The following is a 17,929-nucleotide window of genomic DNA, read 5'->3' on the forward strand; positions in this document are numbered from 1 at the left end:
GGGCTGAGTGGCCTCTTCCTGTGCTGGGTCACTCTCTCTCTGACCCTCAGCTTCTCTCCCCTTGGCCAGCTTTAAATGGCCTGAAAAAGATGTCACACAAGCCCCGCCCCCCAAGGTAACACGCAGGCGCAGTTGCTCGCTTGCCAAATGACGCATGCGCAATGCTGCCGTAGGGCTCCGCCCGCCCCCCCCGTGCGGTGACGCATCACAGTGCTGCCGTCTGGCTCCGCCCCCTCTTGCTGTGACGTAGGCGTAGTGCTGCCGTCTGGCTCCGCCCCCTCTTGATGTGACGTAAGCGCAGTGCTGCGAATGGTTCCGCCCCCTCTTGCTGTGACGTAAGCGCAGTGCTGCGAATGGTTCCGCCCCCTCTTGCTGTGACGTAAGCGCAGCGCCGCCCGATGGCTCCGCCCCTCTTACTGTGTCGTAAGCGCAGTGCCGCCCGATGGCTCCGCCCCCCCCTCTTGCTGTGACGTTGGCGCAGTGCCGCCCGATGGCTCCGCCCCCTCATGCTGTCACGCAGGCGCAGTGCTGCCTTTCGCTGGGCGGGAATCTGCAGCCGGTTTGAATCTCGACGCAGGAAGGTCACCACTTTGAAGGTTAACTGTGCTCCTGCGCAGGAGTTGGGTGGCAGAGTGGTGAGTGCGCTGGGTTGGTTAGCCGGAGGGTGGGGGGTTCAAATCCCACTCAGCGCAGGTAATTTAAATCTCGCCACCGCAGGTAATTAAATCAATTCACACTCAGCAGTGTTGACCCTGAAGTTTTGAAATGGGTAGTAAATGCTGGAAATGTAAAGTTATTTCAGAGAAAAGTGATGATGGTTTCTCTGGTACAGACTGTGGAGAAAGGTAAATGTCATATAAATAGAAATATAGAGCAGCAAAGTGTGGAAATTAGGATGAACCTGTATAAAACAGGAACAACTGGAGTAGTAATGTCCAATTCTGGGCACCGCACTTTAGGAATGGATGTTGAAGTCCTTAGAGAAGGTGCAGAAAGGATTTCAAGAATGAGGGACTTCAGGTACGTGGATGGACTGGAGAAGCTGGGGGTTGGAGGAGAGAAGATTTGACAGCGGTGTTCAAAATTATGAGGTCTCCAGACAGAGGGGGAAACCGTTCACATTGGCGGAAGGGTCAAGGCGCAGATTTAAGGTGATTGGCAGAAGAACCAAAGGCGACATGGGGAAAAACTTTTTTACGCAGCGATTGGTTAGAATCTGGAACGCAGCTGAGTGTGGAGGCAGACTCAATCGTGTCTTTCAAAAGGGAATTGGATAAGTTTCTGAAGGAAAATAATTTGCAGGGCTCCGGGGAAAGGGCGGGGGAGTGGGACTAGCTGAGAGCTGGCACGGGCCGAATGGCTGCCTTCTTCCGTGCTATAACCATTCTATGATTCTGTGACCAATTCCCTCTCCTGTTATATATATTTCAGAGCACCGGAGTCGAGGAACGTCACTCGTCCTCACCATGGCTGAAGGTCCACTCTCCACAGAGGATGCGGCCACTGCGAAACGGAAGAGATTGGACACAGGCAGGTTCAGAGAGAAACCCTTCAGTAGTCGACCGTCTCCTCACAGCCATGGGACCACATGGCGCAGAGGGGGCCATTCGGCCCACCGCGCCTGCGCCGGCTCTTTGAAAGAGCTCTCGATTTTGTCTCACACACCTGCTCTTTTTCTCCCCATAGCCCTGTCATTTTTCTTCGCCCCTTCAAGTATTTATCCAATTCCGGCGCAGGTACGATGGGCCGAATGGCCTCCTGGATTCATAGAATGGTTACAGCACAGAAGGAGTCCATTCGGCCCATCGAGCCCCGTGCTGGCTCTCTGTAAGAGCAATTCAGCTAGCCCCACTCCCCCGCCCTTTCCCCGGAGCCCTGCAAATTTTTTTCCTTCAGGTACTTATCCAATTCTCCTTTTGAAAGCCACAATTGAGTCTGCCTCCACCGCTCTTTCAGACAGTGCTTTCTAAATCCTAACCACTCGCTGCGTAAAAATGTTTTTCCCCATGTCGCCTTTGGTTCTTCTGCCAGTCACCTTAGATCCGTGTCCTCCTGTGCTGAATTCCCCCTTTTGAAAGTTACTATTGAATCTGCTTCCACCGCCCTTTCAGGCAGCGCATTCCAGATCATAACGACTCGCTGCATAAACAAATGTTTCCTCATGTCGCCTCTGGTTCTTTTGCCAATTATCTTAAATCTGTGTCCTCTGGTTACTGACCCTTCTGCCAGTGGAAACAGCTTCTTCCGTAATTCCCACCCTGAACCTCCACCTCTCTCTCTCTTCTTCTTTAAGACGCTCCTTAAAACCTACCTCTTTGACCAGGGTTAGGTCACCTGTCCTAATAGCTCCGAGTTAATTTTAAATCGGAGATTGATAGATTTTCGTTAACCAAAGGTATTAAGGGATACGGGCCGCCCGTATGGAGTCAGGTCGCAGATCAGGCCATGATCTCATTGAATGGCGGAACAGGCTCAATGGGCTCTAATGGCCTATGTAACAATCCCGCTCAGTATTACAGCAGTATCCACAGGCTACAGTGACGTTTTAAGGAACTGAGGGAAAAATTCGGTTGCTTTGCGCCTTTCGTTAGCGCCTTAAGAGGGAGCTAATGGGGCACAAAGCAACTAGCGCCCGGGTGTGGCGATGTTTGCGCCGCTCGCGAAATTAACCAGACATGTTGCGGCGGCGCTAAACACTACCGCCACGATCTCCTGCGCCCGCAGATCGTGACGTCAGTCGAGCGTGCAACGCCCCGGTAGCGCCCCGGACCAGATATTGAGTGGCGCCCCCTGCCTTTCCGCCTGCCGCTAGCAACGACAGGTTGAGGGGAGCGTTTTGCAGTCGGGAAGGGACTGGGGGAGCGCTATTTAAAGGCGGCCACTTCCTGCCTTTTTTTGTTGGCGACATTTTTGCACCAAGCATTCTGAGAGAGAGAGAGACTTCTGGACAGATTCAACGCTGTGTGAAGGAGTTTCAGGTACTGAGCAGCACTTTGCAGGTTCATTTTGATTTGACCTTCCTTGCATCGATTTAGAAGAGACTGTGGGGGCTGCACTCTGAGCTCTTTCCCTGGGTCTCTCCATTGTTCTTTCCAGCAGATTTGATGTACAGGTCTCTCCAGGCCGAGATTCAAGGCTGCAATGAGCAGGATGTGGATGGAGAGCAAGATCGACCCTCCCCTTTAAGAACTGGCCAGCGCCAGTGTCTCTGTGTTCCATTACTGACTGACATCACATGAGCTTCGCCAGCGCTCTGAGGTAGCGCCTCGCTCCTCGGCGTTAGCGCCTTAAGACAGGTGTGAAGCGCCTGATTTAGCGCTCCAATCACCTCCAGGGGCGATAGAGGCCAAGTTTGCAGCCGGAAGGGATAATTAGCGCCAGGCGCTAAACTTTGCGCCCGGCCGATAATTGCGCCCCAAATGGGGCAAGACCGAATTTCTCCCCCTTCATTTTTAAGAGCAAGTTTCGAAAAGCAAGAGTGATACACAAGTTCGGGGACGTTGTTCCTTATGTGGCTCAGCATCAAATTTTGGTTTCTAAAGCTCCTGTGAAGCACCTTGGGACGTTTGGTGATGTTAAAGGCGTTGTATAGATGCAAGTCATTGTTTGTCAAGAAAGCACGGGGTTCATTACCAGTCCATTATTTAAGTCTCCTTTCAAAGAAGTAACAAAAGCCCAAATTTTGTTCAGCGTTTCGTTTTCGAAATTTCACAGGTCCAGGCACTACAATCCGTGAGATCCTGTCAGATGATTTCGAGCTGTACAGATGCACGGTATACTATCGGGACAGACTAGAACAGGCGGTTGAAGAAGGGGTGAGAGAGGTCAGCCTGGCTTTAACAAGCAAGAAGCATTTCAGCAGTGAAGAAGATCGGGTAAGTCGCAGCGGGCGGTGGACACGGAACGAGTTTGATTCGCTTCAGTATCACAGCACGTGAGGTGTTGCAATCTTCAAATGTCGCAGAACAGGATCAAGGCCCAGTAGAAAAAGGGGGATTTAAACTATAAAAGCGGTAAAGCACAGAAGCAGGCCATTCGGCCCATCGTTCCTGTGCCAGCTCTTTGAAAGATATATCCAATTATCCCCAGCCCCCTCTGCTCTTACCCTGTCAGCCGTAGCTCAGTGGGCAGCACTCGCGCCTCTGAGTCAGAAGGCTGTGGGTTCAAGTCCCACTCCAGAGACTTTAGCACAAAAAGCTAGGCTGACACTCCCAGTGCAGTACTGAGAGAGTGCTGCACTGTCGGAGGGTCAGTACTGGGAGAGCGCTGCACTGTCGGAGGGTCAGCACTGAGGGAGCGCTGCACGGTCGGAGGGTCAGTACTGAGAGACCGCTACACTGTCGGAAGGGCAGTACTGAGGGAGTGCTGCACTGTCGGAGGGTCAGCCCTGAGGGAGCGCTGCACTGTCGGAGGGGCAGTACTGAGCGAGTGCTGCACTGTCGGAGGGACAGTACTGAGGGAGCGCCGCACTGTCGGAGGGGCAGTACTGAGAGAGTGCTGCACTGTCGGAGGGGCAGTACCGAGGGAGCGCTGCACTGTCAGAGGGTCAGTACTGAGGGTGCGCTGCACTGTCGGAGAGGCAGTACTGAGGGAGTGCTGCACTGTCAGAGGGGCAGTACTGAGGGAGCACTGCACTGTCGGAAGGACAGTAATGAGAGCACCGCACTGTTGGAGGAACAGTACTGAGGGAGTGCTACACTGTCGGAGGGGTAGTACTGAGGGAGGGCTGCATTGTCGGAGGGGCGGTACTGAGGGAGCGCTGCACTGTCGGAGGGACAGTACTGAGAGAGCACTGCAGGCAGAAGGCTGGAAACTATAGACCAGTTAGCCTAACATCTGTGGTTGGTAACATTTTGGAGTCCATTATTAAGGAGACAGTAACGGGACATTTGGATAAACATAATTTAATAGGACAAACTCAGCATGGTTTTATGAAGGGGAAGTCATGTTTGACTAATTTGCTTGAGTTCTTTGAGGAAGTAACATATAGGGTGGATAAAGGAGAACCAGTGGACGTAGTGTATTTAGACTTCCAAAAGGCATTTGACAAGGTGCCACACAAAAGATTATTGCTCAAGATAAAAAACCACGGGATTGGGGGTAATGTTCTGGCATGGGTGGAGGATTGGCTATCTAACAGAAGGCAGAGAGTTGGGATAAATGGTTCATTCTCAGACTGGCAATCAGTAACTAGTGGTGTTCCGCAGGGGTCAGTGCTGGGTCCCCAACTCTTTACAATCTATATTAACGATTTGGAGGAGGGGACCGAGTGTAACATATCAAAGTTTGCAGATGATACAAAGATGGGAGGGAAAGTAGTGAGTGAGGAGGACATAAAAAACCTGCAAAGGGACATAGACAGGCTAAGTAAGTGGGCAGAGATTTGGCAGATGGAATACAATACTGGAAAGTGTGAGGTTATGCACTTTGGCAGGAAAAATCATAGAGCAAGCTATTATCTTAATGGCAAGAAATTGGAAAGTACTGAAGTACAAAGGGATCTGGGGGTCCTGGTGCACGAAACTCAAAAGGTTAGTATGCAGGTGCAGCAGGTGATCAAGAAGGCCAATGGAATGTTGGCTTTTATTGCTAGGGGGATAGAATATAAAAACAGGGAGGTATTGCTGCAGTTGTACAAGGTATTGGTGAGACCGCACCTGGAATACTGCATACAGTTTTGGTGTCCATACTTAAGAAAAGACATACTTGCTCTCGAGTCAGTAGAAAGAAGGTTCACTCGGTTAATCCCGGGGATGAGGGGGTGGAGATATGAGGAGAGGTTGAGTAGATTGGGACTCTACTCATTGGAGTTCAGAAGAATGAGAGGCGATCTTATTGAAAAATATAAGATTGTGAAGGGGCTTGATCGGGTGGATGCGGTGAGGATGTTCCCAATGATGGGTGAAATTAGAACTAGGGGGCATAATCTTAAAATAAGGGGCTGCTCATTCAAAACTGAGATGAGGAGAAACTTCTTCACTCAGAGGGTGGTAGGTTTGTGGAATTTGCTGCCCCAGAAAGCTGTGGAAGCTACATCATTAAATAAATTTAAAACAGAAATAGATAGTTTCCTAGAAGTAAAGGGAATTAGGGGTTACGGGGAGCGGGCAGGAAATTGGACATGAGTCTAGGTTCGGAATGGTCATGGCCCTGTGGGTGGCAGAGCGGGCCCAGGGGCCGTGTAGCCTTGTTCTGCTCCTACTTCTTGTGTTCTAATTCTGTGTTAGATTTCAGGAGATGGTTCTATTCACAGGGATTAGTGGAGACCTCGGGAACAGGCTGCCAGCTAGGAGACCTTCAAGAACATAAGAAGAACATAAGAAATAGGAGCAGGAGTAGGCCAATCGGCCCCTCGAGCCTGCTCCACCATTCAATAAGATCATGGCTGATCTGATCCTAACCTCAAATACACTATCACTCTCCATCCACCCGAACCCATGTGATCTCCCGGGAGAGGCAAAAAACCAGTTAAAAATAAACCAATGGCCAATTTGGGAGAAAAAATCTGGGAAATTCCTCTCCGACCCATCTAGGCGATCGAAATTCTTCCAGGAGATCACTCTGTCCCTATATTTTCTACAGTACTTACCTTCTGTAAAGGCGATCTCCACCCCAGCCAGGAACAGCAATAAAACCATCTCCTGAAATCTAACACAGAATTAGAACACAAGAAGTAGGAGCAGAACCAGGCTACACGGCCCCTGGGCCCGCTCCACCACCCACAGGGCCATGACCATTCCGAACCTAGACTCATGTCCAATTTCCTGCCCGCTCCCGGTAACCCTTAATTCCCTTTACTTCTAGGAAACTATCTATTTCTGTTTTAAATTTATTTAATGATGTAGCTTCCACAGCTTTCTGGGGCAGCAAATTCCACAAACCTACCACCCTCTGAATGAAAAAGTTTCTCCTCATCTCAGTTTTGAAGGAGCAGCCCCTTATTCTAAGATTATGCCCCCTAGTTCTAGTTTCACCCATCATTGGGAACATCCTCACCGCATCCACCCGATCAAGCCCCTTCACAATCTTATATGTTTCAATAAGATCGCCTCTCATTCTTCTGAACTCCAATGAGTAGAGTCCCAATCTACTCAACCTCTCCTCATATGTCCACCCCCTCATCCCCGGAATTAACCTAGTGAACCTTCTTTGTACTGACTCGAGCGCAAGTATGTCTTTTCTTAAGTACGGACACCAAAACTGTATGCAGTATTCCAGGTGTGGTCTCACCAATACCTTGTACAACTGCAGCAATACCGCCCTGTTTTTATATTCTATCCCCCTAGCAATAAAAGCCAACATTCCATTGGCCTTGATCACTTGCTGCACCTGCATACTAACTATCAAATCTCCTCTTAACCTTCTCTGCTCTAAGGAGAACAATCCCAGCTTCTCCAGTCTCTCCACATAACTGAAGTCCCTCATCCCCGGTACCATTCCGGTCAATCTCCCCTTAACCTTCTCTTCTAAGGAGAACAATCCCAGCTTCTCCAGTCTCTCCGTATAACTGAAGTCCCCCATCCCTGGTACCATTCTGGTCAACCTCCCCTTAACCTTCTCTGCTCTAAGGAGAACAACCCCAGCTTCTCCAGTCTCTCCACGTAACTGAAGTCCCTCATCCCTGGTACCATTCTGGTCAATCTCCTCTGCACCGTCACCAAGACCTTGACAGAACTGGGGACAATACTCCATTTAGGGCCAAACTGGTGTTTTATATAAGTTTACAATAATTTCCTGGCTATTGTTCTCTGTGCCTCTATTTATAAAGCCCAGATGCCATCCACTGCATTAACTGCTTTGTTAACCTGTCCTGCTTCCTTCAGAGATTTGTGCACAAACACTCCCAGGTCTCTCTGTTCTTGCACCCCCTTTAAAATTACACCTTTCTATGATTTTACCTGTGGCAAAAGGTGAAAAGGCACAAATGGGTCCGTCAACATCTGTTAAGAGAAAAGATAGGTTAAAGTTTTGGGAATAATCGGAAGAAAAAATAGTAAGTGCATTTATATAGCGCCTTTCACGACCTCAGGGCGTCCCAAGGTGCTTTACAGCCAATGAAGTACTTTTGAACATAAGAACCTAAGAGGTAGGAGCAGGAGTCGGCCACTCGGCCCCTCGAGCCTGCTCCGCCATTCAATAAGATCATGGCTGATCTGATCTTGGGCTCAAAGCCACTTCCCAGCCCGCTCCCCATGACCCTTCACTCCCTTACCGTTCAAAAATCTGTCTCTCTCCACCTTAAATGTATTTAATGACCCAGCCTCCACGGCTCTCTGGGGCAGAGAATCCCACAGATTTACGACCCTCTGAGAGAAGAAATTCCTCCTCATCTCAGTTTTAAATGGACGACCCTTTATTCTGAGACTGTGCCCCCGAGTTCTAGATTTCCACACGAAGGGGAAACATCCTCTCTGCTTCTACCTTTTCGAGCCCCCTCAGAATCTTATATGTTTCAATAAGATCACCTCTCGTTTTTCTAAACTCCAATGAGTATCGGCCCAACCTGCTCAACCTTTTGTCATAAGACAACCCCCTTCATCTCAGGAATCAACCTCGTGAACCTTCTCTGAACTGCCTCCAATGCAAGTATATCCTGTAGTGTATGTACCCGTCTACCTTTAAGAGAACTATTGTATGTAACCGTCCACCTTTAAGAGAACTACTTTAGGTGTTGCACTACTTTGTTGGCTTCTGTATACTGTAATACCGACGGTGACCACACCGGTATATAAGTGCTGTGTCAGGATTTATTGGGCAGATTCGCCCTGACCTTCGAATAGTGAAGTCCTGTTTTAAGTTACTCTTGGAGCCTGTGTATTAATTAACTAAACAACCCACAGACTTTACAGTGGCGACGAGTCCGATCATACCCTGCGGCAACAATACTTCCGAAGCAGTTAACGAGCGTCGAGAAGAGGCAACCGCCCTCGTCATTCTGCTGGGAGAAAACTCGAGGCTGCAGAACTAGAAAAGAGGAAGAATTTAGAGACAAAGACTTCCATCAGCAACAGGCACTGACTGTCCCTTCTGCCACGGTGAGGAGTGAGCCGATCAGCACGAGAAGCAAGCCGGCCGCGGTGACTGTGAGTAAGGGAAAAGTAAAAAGAATAACCGGAGGATAAGGGCGGTGCACTCGACCACAGTCGAGGGGGAAAGGAGCCGGACAGAAGTCGGGCCCAGAGGCGCTGAGACTGGGGCAGCGTGGAGCAAGGAAGCCGCGGTACAGACAGGCTGGGGACGCAACGGCGTCGTGAGACAGCTAGACCGCGACCGGCGAAAAAGGCCGGGCAGCGACCGAAGCCACGAAGCGCTGCGACCGGGAGCGTAGGCGCGGGAAGATATAAAAACTCAGCCGCAGCCGGGGAGGGAAGCACCGGACTGCGAGAGGGCTGGGAGGCGCGATTGGGAGCCGAGCGAGCGGGAGAGGCAGAGCCGAGCAAGGGAGACTGAGCGAGAGCCAGTCTAGCGGCTGAAACTGTTCTCCGTCAACGGGGTGTACCCAGCGCCGGTAGAGCCGAGCGAGCGGGAGAGAGACAGAGCCCGAGCAAGGGGAACTGAGCGAGAGCCAGCCCAGCGGCTGAAACTGTTCGCCGTCAACGGGGTGTACCCAGCGCCGGTTGCCCTGCCGAGGAAAGGGAAAGCACTGAAGCCGACGCGCAGGCTGTGAACCTGAAAGCCAGTGGCCGTCGCCCGTGGGGAAAGTGTACCCCTCCCGCCAGGGAAGAAACACGGGAAGCCGCCATTAGGCGGGGAAGAAGACAGAAGCGGGGAACCGCCATTGAAGTGGGCGGGGAGAGAAGATAAGCGCGGGAAACCGCCATTTTCGCGGGAACCGCCATCTTGAAAAAAAAAGAAAATTTAAAGAAATAATCCGTGGTGTTATCAGGAAGAGAGGAAGATGCCTAAGCATGGTAACATCAACGATTTTAATTCCGAGGTAGAAGACTGGGCCACGTATGTGGAACGCATTGAGATCTATGGTGAGGCCAATAAAATAGAAGAAGATGACAAAGCTATAACCTTGCTAAACTCGATGGGCGCGAAGACATACGGGCTCTTGAAGCATCTACTAGCACCAGCTAAACCGGCGGATCAGACTTTCGATGATATTGTTGCTGTCCTGAAGGATCATTTTAACCCCGCACCACTGATGTTAGTGGAACGATCCAAATTTTACGCGAGAACGCAACGGAAAGAGGAAAGCAACGCGGAGTACCTGATTGAACTGCGTAGGCTAGCGAAACACTGTCAGTTTAGGGAAAATCTGGCAGAGGCACTCAGAGACAAATTCGTGTGCGGAATGTCAAAGGAAGAAACACAAAAACGACTGCTCGAAGAGAACGATCTTACACTTGATAAGGCTGTCCTTATTGCTGCATCGAACGAAGCCGCAGCGAAAGGAACGGCGGAAATGCAGCTAAAGGCAGCGGCACTCAGTGTGCAGTAAATTACTTCGGGTACAACGAAATGCTATCGTTGTGGGAAGACAACACACGACCAGAACCAATGCTGGTTTAAAAACCAGGAATGTAGGAAATGTGGCAAGCTCGGTCACATAGCTAAGGTATGCCGGTCAGGAAAGAAGACCAACAATAATGAGTCACCACAAAAGAGGTACAGAAAGGTACATGAGGTGACTAGGAAGAGTCCGGAAGGACAGAATTCGGACTCACACTCCAACTGCAAGGAACTGGATAGTCTGAGAATTCACAATGTGAGTAATGAAGCTGACCGACAAGCTATCTGGATCACACTACAGATTGCAAAAGTCCAAGTGAAAATGGAAGTGGACACCGGATCGGCGTTGACGGTCATGAATAAGCATGATTATAAAAAGTTATTCAAGCATATTCCCCTACGGGATACGGAACTAGTATTGCAGACATACACGGGGCACAAAGTATACCCCATCGGAAAGATAGAAGTCAAGGTGAGATACAAGGACAAAGATCACCAAAGGATGGACCTGTATGTGTTGCCTGAGGGAGGTCCACCACTTCTGGGACGGGAGTGGATCAGGAAAATAAAGATAGACTGGCATTCACTAAACACCATGACGGTAGATTCCGGAAAGGAAGATGTCAAACCTGAACGGTTGTCCAGAATATTGGACGAAGCTAAAGAGGTATTCCAGCAAGGACTGGGAACACTGCGAGGAATTAAAGCAAAGGTTAAGATTGCAGAACATGCAAGCCCAAAATTTTTCAAAGCCAGATCGGTACCTTACGCGATACGACCTGCTGTGGAGGCAGAACTGGAAGAACTTGAACGATCAGGGGTACTGTCAAAAGTGGACTGGAGTGAGTGGGCCACGCCCATTGTTCCCGTCATGAAGTCTTCACCAAGTAACAAGCCAGGGGGACCGGGGAAGGTCCGCATCTGCGGAGACTTCAAGATCACAGTGAATCCGGTGCTTCACACGGTACAATACCCGCTTCCGCGGATTGAAGATATCTTTGCTTCGTTGGCTGGAGGGAAACACTTCACCAAGATAGACCTGGCACAGGCATACTTACAAATGGAAGTCGAGGAAGAGTCGCGTCAGTACCTCACCATCAACACACACAGAGGCTTGTATCATTATAATAGACTGGTTTTTGGGGTAGCTTCGGCTCCAGCAATTTGGCAGAGGGCCATGGAGCAGGTATTACAAGGAATTCCAAGCACGCAGTGTTACTTAGACGATATCCTGATTACGGGACAAGACGAGGAAGAACACCTCACAAATTTGAAACTGGTGCTCACTAGGTTGAAGGAATATGGCCTTCGAGTTAATCGCAAGAAATGTGAGTTCTTCCAAAAACGGATCTCGTACTGCGGTCATGTCATTGACCAAGAGGGGCTGCACAAGTCACCTGACAAGATAGAAGCTGTCGTGAAGGCCCCCGCTCCGGAAAACGTATCACAGTTAAGATCATTCTTGGGGTTGATTAATTATTATCACAAGTTTCTACCGAATCTATCCACGGTGCTGCATCCGCTGAATGCTCTGTTGCGGAAAGAAGTACCATGGAAGTGGAGTGAGGAATGTAAAAAGGCCTTTCGCAGAAGCAAGGCGTTGATTACCTCTGAAGAAGTGTTGGCTCATTTCAACCCAACGTTACCTCTTCGTCTAGCTTGTGATGCTTCCCCCTATGGAATTGGAGCAGTACTTTCACACAAGTTACCAAATGGCTCGGAAAGGCCAGTGGCATTCGCGTCCCGATCATTGACCTCCGCGGAGCGAAATTATGCTCAAATAGATAGGGAGGCCCTCAGCCTTGTGTGGGGCGTAAAGAAATTCAATCATTACCTGCAGGGCAAGAAGTTCACATTACTGACAGACCACCAGCCGTTGGTGTCCATATTCAACCCTAACAAGGCCGTTTCCACCATGACAGCGCAAAGGTTACAGAGGTGGTCCGTGTTACTTGGGGCACACCAATATGACATCGAATACAAAAGGTCCAAACAGCATGGAAATGCTGATGGGTTATCGCGTTTGCCATTGCCGATAGTAGAAGAAGCGACTACAGTGGACCCGGTAGAGATGTTCCACTCATCCATAGTGGAATGTCTACCAGTAACAAATTCGATGATCGAAAACGAAACAAGAAATGACCCGACTCTCTCACGAGTCTATGATTTAACGGTGGAGGGATGGCCAGCACAGGGCGAACCAACGCTGCCAGCATTTTCGCAGAGAAAAGAACAGCTGTCAGTGTGTCGAGGAACCCTGATGTGTGGATCTAGTGGTGATTCCACCCAAACTTCAACAGAAGGTGTTAAAGGAGCTGCACGAGGGACATCTGGGTGGAGTGAAAATGAAGAACCTAGCAAGAGCGTTCGTGTGGTGGCCAGGCATTGATGGGGACATCGAAGAAATCACTAAGAGCTGTCTAGGATGCCAGAAGGTCCAAAACGCGCCACCACAGGCTCCTCTGCATCCATGGGAGTGGCCCTCATCTCCTTGGCAAAGGGTACACATCGACTTTGCTGGTCCATTTATGGACTCAATGTTTCTAATAGCGGTGGATGCACACTCCAAGTGGCCGGAGGTAATAAAGATGTCCACCACCACCACGGAAAAAACCATCACAGTGTTAAGGACCATGTTTGCTAGGAATGGGCTGCCGGAACAGATCTGTTCTGATAATGGACCGCAATTTGTGTCCGAAGAATTCAAGAAATTCTTAAAGAGCAATGGGGTTAAGCACTACACGTCAGCCCCATACCATCCCGCCTCCAATGGATTGGCTGAAAGGTTTGTCCAGACCTTCAAGAAGGCCATAAAGGCCATGGGTAATGAAGCCATTAACTTACAACATAAGGTGGATAGCTTCTTGTTGGCGTACAGGAATGCAACACATGCGGTCACAAATCAAACTCCCGCCATGATGTTTTTTAATAGACGACTAAGATGCCGGCTGGATTTGCTTAAGCCAAACGTCAGAAGGGACGTAGAGAACCGGCAATTCCAGGGCATGAATGAAAGGCCAACTAGATCTTTTCAGATAGGTCAACAAGTTTTGGCCCGGGACTACCGTACCGAGAAATGGCAGCCTGGAACTATTGGAAAAAGGCTAGGGCCGTTGATGTATACGGTGGACATTGGGGACAGTATAATAAGGCGCCATGTTGACCAGATCATAGGGTCAGCCACAAATGGCCAACCTACTCCACCACCTTACACGGTTAATGTTGAGACAGAGATACCCAGAACACCTACCTCCGATCTGGTAATACTGGAATCAGATGAACCTGACATTGTCCTTCAAGCCGAATCGACCTTGCCAGAAGCACCTGCTACCCCGCCGGGAGTTACGACACCACCGAGGCGTTATCCGGACAGAGTCCGGAAACCTCCAGAGAGACTGAATCTGTGAACTGTCTTGCATAAAGTTGTATATATGTTATAATGTATGTTTAATGGGGAATCAGTATGTTGTAAGCTAAAAAGGGAGGATTGTAGTGTATGTACCCGTCTACCTTTAAGAGAACTATTGTATGTAACCGTACACCTTTAAGAGAACTACTTTAGGTGTTGCACTACTTTGTTGGCTTCTGTATACTGTAATACCGACGGTGACCACACCGGTATATAAGTGCTGTGTCAGGATTTATTGGGCAGATTCGCCCTGACCTTCGAATAGTAAAGTCCTGTTTTAAGTTACTCTTGGAGTCTGTGTATTAATTAACTAAACAACCCACAGACTTTACATATCCCTCCTTAAATAAGGAGACCAAAACTGTACGCAGTACTCCAGGTGTGGTCTCACCAATACCCTGTACAGTTGGAGCAGGACTTCCCTGCTTTTATACTCCAACCCCCTTTGCAATAAAGGCCAACATTCCATAGCCTTTTTGATTACTTGCTGTACCTGCATGCTAACTTTTTGTGTTTCATGCACAAGGACCCCCAGGTCCCTCTGTAATCTCTCTCCATTTAAATAATTTTGTTTTTTTAATTTTTCCTACCAAAGTGGATAACCTCACACTTTCCCACATTACACTCCATCTGCCAAATGTTTGCCCACTCACTTAGCCGGTCTATATCCCTTTGCAGATTCTTTGTGTCCTCCACACAATTTGCTTTCCCACCTATCTTTGTATCATCAGCAAATTTGGCTACATTACACTCTGTCCCTTTGTCCAAGTCATTAACATAGATTGTAAATAGTTGAGGCCTCGGCACTGATCCCTGTGGCACCCCACTAGTTACAGTTTGCCAACCGGAAAATGACCCATTTATCCCGACTCTCTGCTTTCTGTTAGTTAGCCGTGAGGTGTAGTCACTGTTCTTCTTATCGTGTCCACGGACAGTCTATACATAGCCCAGCCAGAACTGGACACATTTTTGCGCCTTGTTGTTGGATTCGACAAGATCGGCAACAGTGCAGGGTTCCTCTAACGATGGGCATTGCAGGAGATGTTGCATAGTCTGTGCCTCAGTTCCACATTCACAAGTTGTCGGGCTGGTTGAATATCCCCATTTGCTTAGTGACACCTTTGAGCAACCTACACCGGTCCTAAGTCTGTTAAGGCACTTCCAGGTTGCCCAGTTGCAATTAGCTCCTGGGGGAAGGCTTTCATCAGGTAAAATTTCCATCGCTGGGGGTTGTTCAAGACTGGCGAGCCGGTCTTTCCACAAGGCGATGCGGGCTTCAGATGAGGTCGATTGTAATGGAACAACACTGTTCATGAAGCTCTTTCTTGACTTTAGGCGGCTGGGTGTAGGTGTATGACAATGCAGAGGGTGTCTCTCATCTGATGTTTGATGGAGTCGCTCTTTCTTGCTGGCTACCGTTCTTCTTATATCAGGGGGAGCGATTCCCGCCAGGATATATAGGCTGTTGGTGTTTGTTGGTTTTAAGCAACCTGTGATAAATCGGCAGCTTGCATTCAGAATGGCATCCATCTTCTTGGCATGAGTAGATCTTTCCCATGCAGGGCAGGCATATTCGGCAGTGGAATAGCAAAGAGCAAGTGTTGTAATGTAGGAAACGCAGCAGTCAGTTTGCGCACAGCAAGCTCCCACGATAATGACCAGATAATCTGCTTTAATGGCGTCGATTGAGGGTTAAATATTGGCCAGGACACCAGGGAGTGATGTCACTTTACCCAGAGAGTGATGCGAATGCGGAACTCGCTACCACAGGGAGCGGTTGAGACGAACAGCACAGATGCTATTTACGGAGAGGCTAGATAAACACACGAGGGAGGAAGGAATAGAGGGATATGTTGATGGGGTGAGATGAAGAGGGGTGGGAGGAGGCTCATGTGGAGCGTAAACACCGGCACGGAGCAGTTGGGCCGAATGGGCCTGTTCCTGTGCTGTAGATACCGTGTAATATGTTGATTGTTATTTTTTTTTCCAGAGTGTCAGTGAGTTGGCGGAGAACGGAGACAGGGCTGCCGCTGCCAAACTGCTTCTGAATCTGGTGATGGAGACAGGTTCTCGGGCGCAACGTGTGATGTGGGCCTCCTTTGTGGAAATGCGTCACAAAGTACCAAAGTTGGAGCAAGTATTGAAAGACATGGAGGAGCAGGGTACATAGAAACATCGAAGATAGGAGCAGGAGTCGGCCATTCCGCCCCTCGAGCCTGCTCCGCCATTCAATGAGATCATGGCTGATCATCCAAATTCAGTACCCTGTCCCTGCTTTCTCCCCATACCCCTTGATCCCTTTAGCCTTAAGAAATATATCTAACTCCTTCTTGAATATATTTAATGAATTGGCCTCAACTGCCTTCTGTGGTAGAGAATTCCACAGGTTCACCACTCTCTGGGTGAAGAAATTCCTCCTCATCTCAGTCCTAAATGGCTTACCCCTTATCCTTAGACTGTGAACCCTGGCTCTGGACTCCCCGACCATCAGGAACATCCTTCCTGCATCTAGTCTGTCTCGTCCTGTTAGAATTTTATAAGTTTCAATGAGATCCCCTCTCATTCTTCTAAACTCCAGCGAGTACAAGCCTAATCGACCCAATCGCTCTCCATACGTCATTCCTGCCATCCCAGGTATCAGTCTGGTGTATCTTCGCTGCACTCTCTCCATGGCAAGAACATCCTTCCTCAGATAAGGCGACCAAAACTGCACACAATACTCAAGGTGTGGTCTCACCAAGGCCCTGTACAACTGCAGCAAGACATCCTTGCTCCTGTACTCGAATCCTCTCGCTATGACCGTACAATCTCACACCGAATACAATCTCAGTGCTGTAAATGCGATGTAGGAAACAGTGAGGAGGACAGTAACAGACTTCAGGAGGACACATGGACAGACTGGGGAGATGGGCAGACACGTGGCCAGATGAAATTTAATGCAGAGAAGTGTGAAGTGATTCATTTTGGTAGGAAGAATGAGGAGAGGCAACATAAACTAAATGGTACAATGTTAAAGGGGGCACAGGAACAGAGAGGCCTGGGGGTGTACATACACAACTCTCTGAAGGTGGAAGATCAAGGCACACGGGATCCCAGGTTTTATTAATCGAGGAATAAAGTACAAAAGCAAGGATGTTATTCCAAAACTTGATAAAACACTGGTTAGTCCTCAGCTGGAGTATTGTGTCCAATTCTGGGCACCACACTTTAGGAAGGATGTCAAGGCCTTGGAGAGGGTGCAGAGGAGATTAACCAGAATGGTACCAGGGATGAGGGACTTCAGTTATGTGGAGAGACTGGAGAAGCTGGGGTTGTTCTCCTTAGAGCAGAGAAGGTTAAGAGGAGATTAACCAGAATGGTACCAGGGGATGAGGGACTTCAGTTATGTGGAGAAGCTGGGGTTGTTCTCCTTCGAGCAGAGAAGGTTAAGGGGAGATTGACCAGAATGGTACCAGGGATGAGGGACTTCAGTTATGTGGAGAGACTGGAGAAGCTGGGGTTGTTCTCCTTAGAGCAGAGAAGGTTAAGGGGAGATTGACCAGAATGGTACCAGGGATGAGGGACTTCAGTTACGTGGAGAAGCTGGGGTTGTTCTCCTTAGACCAGAGAAGGTTAAGGAGAGATTTAATAGAGGTGTTTAAAATAATGAATAGTTTTGATAGAGTAAATAAGGAGAAACTGTTTCCAGTGACAGGAGGGTCGGTAACCAGAGGTCACAGATTGAAGATAATCGGCAAAAGAACCAGAGGGGGAGATGAGGAGAATTCTTTCTACACAGCGAGTTGTTGTGATCTGGAATGCGCTGCCTGAAAGGGCGGTGGAAGCAGATTCAATAGTAACTTTCAAAAGGGGAATTGGATAAATACTGGAAGGGAAAAAACTTACAGGGCTGTGGGGAAGGAGCAGGGGAAGTGGGACTAATCGGAGAGCTCTATCAAAGAGCCGGCACAGGCACGATGGGCCAAGTGGCCTCCTTCTGTGAGGTATTGCTCTGTGATTGTATGATGTACTTCAGCAAAATAGTGCATAGCTCTGGTTTTATTAAAACTAATTGATTTAAGC

At 49.0% G+C, this 17,929-nt stretch overlaps 1 pseudogene across 1 annotated transcript in view; it reads left to right on the forward strand.

The window, feature by feature from the left end:
* Positions 1-814: 814 nt before the first annotated feature.
* Positions 815-17,929, forward strand: part of LOC147092119 (NACHT, LRR and PYD domains-containing protein 3-like) — a 39,473-nt pseudogene continuing 22,358 nt past the window's right edge. Inside the window, exons 1-4 of the transcript XR_015074991.1 lie at positions 815-845; positions 1,432-1,530; positions 3,715-3,875; positions 15,858-16,029. The product of XR_015074991.1 is annotated as an NACHT, LRR and PYD domains-containing protein 3-like (transcript). The remainder of the gene's footprint in view (positions 846-1,431; positions 1,531-3,714; positions 3,876-15,857; positions 16,030-17,929) is intronic.

Source organism: Somniosus microcephalus, unplaced genomic scaffold (genome assembly GCF_052327205.1).
Source record: "Somniosus microcephalus isolate GS21.2 unplaced genomic scaffold, FLI_Smic_1.0 unresolved_chr2, whole genome shotgun sequence".
Classification (NCBI taxonomy): domain Eukaryota; kingdom Metazoa; phylum Chordata; class Chondrichthyes; order Squaliformes; family Somniosidae; genus Somniosus; species Somniosus microcephalus.